Source organism: Exserohilum turcica (assembly GCF_000359705.1).
Source record: "Exserohilum turcica Et28A unplaced genomic scaffold SETTUscaffold_13, whole genome shotgun sequence".
Classification (NCBI taxonomy): domain Eukaryota; kingdom Fungi; phylum Ascomycota; class Dothideomycetes; order Pleosporales; family Pleosporaceae; genus Exserohilum; species Exserohilum turcicum.
The window spans coordinates 1,375,915-1,381,825 of record NW_007359948.1 but is presented as its reverse complement, the minus strand read 5'-3'; positions in this window follow the sequence as shown (position 1 = coordinate 1,381,825).

Here is a 5,911-nt window from a genome sequence, read left to right as displayed (position 1 = left end):
CGATACTTTTGATGTCTTTTGGGTCTTAATGAGCAACTAGCTTATACCCGTAATTCGCGTAGTGCGGTGACTTCTTTGTCATTGCTAACCTTAAGCTATTATAGGCCAATTGTGCTGTTGGCAGGAGTTTAACCTAGTTGTTCTGTAGCTTGTTAGCGTACATTCGCAAGTACTGCTCTAAAGTCTGATTTATTCGTTCCGTCTGGCCATCTGTTTCTAGGTGAAAGCTAGTCGATAGCTTCTTCTTCGTTCCCAATTTCGCCAGAAATGTGTCCTAATACTTGGACGTAAACAGCTTATCTCTGTCTATTATGAATTCTTTGGGCATCCTATGCTCCAATACTAGTGCCTTTGTGACTTCGTACGCGCATTCATCTGCCGTAATAGCTTCTTTTGTTAGCACAAACTTCACTGCTTTAGTCAATTAGTCTACAATTACTAGTATTGTGTCGCAAAGTTGGTTGGACCCAGGTTCTACTGATACCGGGAGCTTCACTATAAAGTCTATTGTGACACTAGTCTATGGTCGTGTTGGTGGCTGTAAGGGCTGCAATAGGCTATAGGGCTTATGTCTTTTGGGCTTATTGCAATAGTAGGCCAAATAGTTGCCTAGGGTATCCTGCACCTTCGCTCGCAAGCGTGGTATAGCAAACACCTTTGCTAGTCTTCTAACTATTTCTTCTATTCTTGCGTGCCCATACTCTAGGGACTCGTGCAGTTCTTTGATAAGACTTAATCTCATGTGTGGAGGTATATATATTCAGTCCTTCAAAATTATATCTTAGTACTCTCTTTCGTCCTGTAACAGTTCATCAGAGCCTTCGGGCTCGAACTTCCAGCTGGCTACTCTCTGCTGCCACTGCTGCTGTAGGGTTTCTACCCGCGCGGCCACCTTGGCTACCTTAGCTAGTTCTGGCTAGTTGTATCTCAAGCTGCCGTCGGGCATCTGCTTGAATACTGCATCGTGTGGTTCTTTGTAATCATCTTCTCGTAGGTCCGACCTACGACTTAGAGCATCTACTGCCCCGTTGAGCGATCCTGCTTAGTAGGTGATCTTGAAGTTAAACTAAGCTAATATCTTAGCCTATTAGACTTGTTGTTAGTTAAGTTTCTTGGTTGTTATAAAACTCGTTAAATTCTAGTAATTAGAAAACACTTTAATCGTGTAGGGCAAGCCTAACAAGTGCACCTCCTACTATTTAAAGGCATTAACTACTCCTAGTAGTTCCTTATTGTGAACATTGTAATTTAGTTCTGCTCCTAAGAACTTCCGTGAATGGTAGAACACTAGTCTCTATTTCTTGTCTAGGCACTGCTGTGACAATACAGCTCTAAGTGCATAATCTGACGCGTCAGTCTCGACTCGCGTTTCTCGTTTTGGGTCGTACATCTCTAGTACAGGCGCCTCTAAGAATGCCTACTTAAGCGTTTCAAACGCTTCCTAATAGTCTTAAGTCTATTTAAACCCTACTTCTTTCTTCGTAATCTCCGTGAGAGGGGTCGCAATCTAGGAGTAGTTCCTAATAAACTTTTAGTAAAAGTTCGCAAATCCTAGGAAGGATTGCACGTCCTTAACTGTCTTAGGGGTTAGCTATTTCTATATAGTCTAGAACTTCTTTAGATTTATCTTAACACCCTTTGTTAAGATAATAAAGCCTAGGTACTTAGTTTCCTTTGTATAGAATTCGCACTTGCTAGCCTATAAGTACAACTTATACTTCCTAAGCTTCCACAGTACCTTCTTAACATGTTCAACATGCTCTTCTAGCGTACTGTTGGTGTACACTAGTACATCGTCTAGGTAGGCTGTAACGAAGATTCCTAAATATTCGTAGAGCGCCTTGTTGATCACCAACTAAAACGTTGCCAGCGCATTTGTTAATCCGAATGGCATAACTGTGTACTCGTACAGTCCATACTTTGTTTTAAAGGCCGTCTTCCACTCGTGTCCTTCTTTAATTCTAATCCAATAGAATCCTTCGCGGACGTCGAACTTTGTAAACCACTTAGCTCCCTAGAGTTAATCCATAAGCTCTCCTATAAGTGGTAAGGGATACTAATTCTTGACCGTAACGTTGTTCAACTGTTGGTAGTTGACACACAGTTGCCACTTCCTGTTAGGCTTCTTTACGAACAGAATTGGAGAGGCTATTAGGCCCTATCCTAGTCTAATAAATCCCTTTTTCAAATTCTTCTAGAGGTAATCCCGCAACTTAGCGTCGTGCTCAGGTGATATAGGGTACATTCCTCCTAGGCTCAACTTAGCTCTATCCTCAAGGACGATCTCATGATCCTAGTCCTAATGTTCTGCTAGGTCTGTTGCTTCGTTTTCCTTAAACAGTTCTCTAAACTCGTTTGTCTAGTATTCTATTAGTATCGCCAACTATGGTACTAGTCCTTCCTTTATAGTCGCGACCTATTTTAACTAAATAACTCCTACTCTCTAAGGGTCCTTCACATAGATTCTCGCGATCTTATATGGTGAGATCGTACCTATCCTCCCATCCTTAGGTGAGCTCTAGATAATCGGGTTTGTCTCTTTCCGTACTCTAGTAACCTTATGCACAGGTTCTCTTCTAAGTATCGTTTGGTTCCGCTAATTGATGGCTGGATTGTGCTTTGACAACTAGTCGTAGCTTATTAACATGTCTTCTTCTCTAAGATCTATAATGTTAATTATCTCTTGACTTTCCGTCCCTGCTAAATCTATTAGCACTGGCTTAGTCTCTAGTCTTATCATGCCGTTCCCGTACGCGATTGGGCTATCATTGGCTAATACCGCTCGCATCGGCACCTTCTTAGTCCGATAGGGTATTTCATGCATCTCTACCACCCTGGGTGAGATCATGGTTCGTGCAGCACCGCTGTCTATGGTCGCTGTCACGCGATGTCCGTTCACGAGGACTATCGCTTGGAGTCTAAGATCCTACGTTCCTACGCTCTTAACTCCTACATAGGTCGTTTTCAGACTGCCTTCACCAGCGTGACCCTGTCCCTGGTGGCATCCTAGTTTTTTAACTGCTTCCCTTTCTTCTTAGGGAAGTACCTATAGTTTACTTTATTATCGAAGTGCACTTAGCATGCATAGTCGTAGTAAAAGGACCAATGCATAAACTCGTGGGGAACCGGTCCCGCTGTCGTTGTTGACATGGCTTGCATCCGAGTCGTCGTTACTCTTAGCGTCTCCTGGCGATGCATGCGACAGTTCTTTGCCGTGCATTCTTGCGCTGTTATCGTGCTGTGGTAGAAGTCGTCTACCTTCCTAGCGTTTCGTCGTTGCTTCTTATAGTAGTCGCAATTGTCCTTGCACTAGAACTAGCATAGTTCCTAATATGCTTACTATTTCTCTCGTTCGTGTATGTAGCATCTATCCACTTAACACTTATTGTACCATAAGTGCGTATAGCAGCAATCGTCCTTATTGTCCTTGGTACTTTCGCGTTTTCGCAGGTGATAGTCGCACTGCTTCTTACAGTCGACCTAATGCAGGCGTTTGTGTTGTTTTATTCGTTGCTTGAACGTGCGAGTACTCCTTTCCTTGACTTCTGCTTTGGGGTCTCTAAAGCTAGGTTGCTTGTAAACCGCTTAATATCTAATCTCTTTAGAGTTAGGTCCTATAATAATGATTCGTTCTTCAAGAGCGCAATTATTGGCCTGGTGTGTGGCGTCTCCGCACATCTAGCACAGTTGGTTTCTTAGGCGGCGTTGTACCTCTGCCCCTTTAACCCTATAATCTGTTGGTAGTGGGTTATCCCACTTAAAGTCTTTTAGTCTTATGGCCTCTTGTACTATTTTAAAGGCCTTGTCCAACTCTTGTTATGCCTCCTTGTACAAGTTCATGTCGCTTAGCGTGTCGTTAGGTTCTATATCCCGTGGGTAAGGTGTTCCGCACCTAATCATCCTAATCTTGACTTGACCTTGCTTAACTTTGTCTGTGCAGTCTCTGGCAAAGTGTCCTTGTTTGCCGCATTAGAGACATGCTTTATTGTCGTAACGCTTCTAGCGTTCTTCCTTAGAAAGGCCATCCTAGCGATTTCCTTAGGCGTTTCGGTTCCTATTTTCTTGCACCTTGCCTGTCATGATGGTGTCGCTATCCTTGTCTTTACTGTGACGTTGCTTCCTTGTGTTGGCCTAGGTAGGCTAGAATGAGCGTTTCCTCTGCTCGTATTGTTCTTATAGCCTATAGTTAATTCGCGTGGCCAGCTCTATTAGAGCATAAAGCGTCTCTGGCTTTTCGTGGTGTACAAGACCGTCTTTGACAATTTCCTTTAGACCGCTCTTAAACATAGTTCACAGCGCAGCATCGTCCTAATTAATTCTTGCCTATAGCTGTTTAAACTCTGCCGTGTATGCTAAGACTGACTTAGTCTGCTTTAAGCAAGTAATTGCTTTCTCTGCTTGGTTCTTTTCGTCTACTTCCCCAAAGATCCGTCCTATCTCCTTCTTGAAGTTGTCCCAGTTTCCAAATATTCCTTAGGTTTCGTTTTTGGTTCCTAGGTTGTCTGCGTCCTTTAGGAAGTCCTTGACATAGGGTTCTATCCACTTGGCTGCCCTGCCCTTCATGTAGGTACTTGTCACAAGGATCTTATCCTAGTCTGTTAGTACTCTATTGTACTCGCAGTACAGGTTGATGTTAGTAAGGAATGTCCATAGTTCGGTGTGGGTTCCGTCGAACTTCTCAGGTGCCGCTATCTTGGGCTTCGTGAGGGATCTCTTCTTATTCAGGGTGGCCATCAGCTGACTCGAAAGCTAATTGATCATATCCTGCATGCTAGCCATCTGCCGCTGCGTGATCGTGGCCTGTCGCCTAAGATTCCGCAACTCTCGTAAGTTCCGTGCGTCGTCGTCGTCTTCGTCATCACTTGGGGTCAGCATCTCATCGTCGAGTGCTGGTTGGGGCACTGGTCCGGGACCCTGTACTGGTCCGCCGGCACTGGCCTGGGATTGAGAGTGATTATGAGACATCGTGAATCTTAATCGGGCGTACTGTTGGTTAATCCTTCCACAAAGACTTAGTGGTGGTCAAAGTGTTACACGGGGTTCGGCTATACTTCTCTAGTCTTGGTCTGGGTTAGGGCGAGTAGACTAAAGCGGTAGTCCGTGAGATTGTTTGCGAAGTGCTATGTGGAAAAGAGTTATAGGATTTAACTAAAAGAATGAACAATCTATTCTATAGAGTAGAATAACTAGTCTCGATCTGTGTAAGAGATGAACTATTGATGAGAGTTGACCACAACGAGTGTAATAATGGAATCCAACGCATTCTTATACCCATTGCCTTCTGGTCCTGCCATCACGTCCATCCCAACTTTGTGACTCTTGGCGGGATGGTTGGGATGTCCTGCCATCCCAAGTCCTGCTGCCATCCCTTCCTTGGCGGGAGCATGGCTCTTGGCGGGAGCACACGTCACGTGATCACCGCGGGGTTGTCGTCGTGCCTTTGGTGTCATCCTGAGTGGTTCTCCAACCACTCGCCATTCCAACAAGGGAAGAATCCTTCTGCTTGTTACTTGTAACACCTAGTTAACTTTAAAGTACTAAAGTAGATAGAACCTAAAGACTTACGTGTATAGAAAAAATAAGCGCTAAACTTTTTTGTAAAAGACAGACTATTGTTCTAGAAAATATCTCGCAATATTGCTATTTAAAGAGTGGTAGATAACCTAGACCTCTATACTATAGCTATATAGAATGTACACAAGCAAATTAGACACTAAGAGGTTAATAGGGTGTACTCTATACTAGCATAATAGTACTAGTAGCAGAATATATACAAATAAGTTCGCATAAAACTTTATATATATACAAAGAATACTAACTACGCTCCTTAAAAAGAAAAGTAGACATAGTTACTAACACCTATAGTTTTGCACTATAGGAAATAGTAGCTATATATGTAGTGTATATGCCT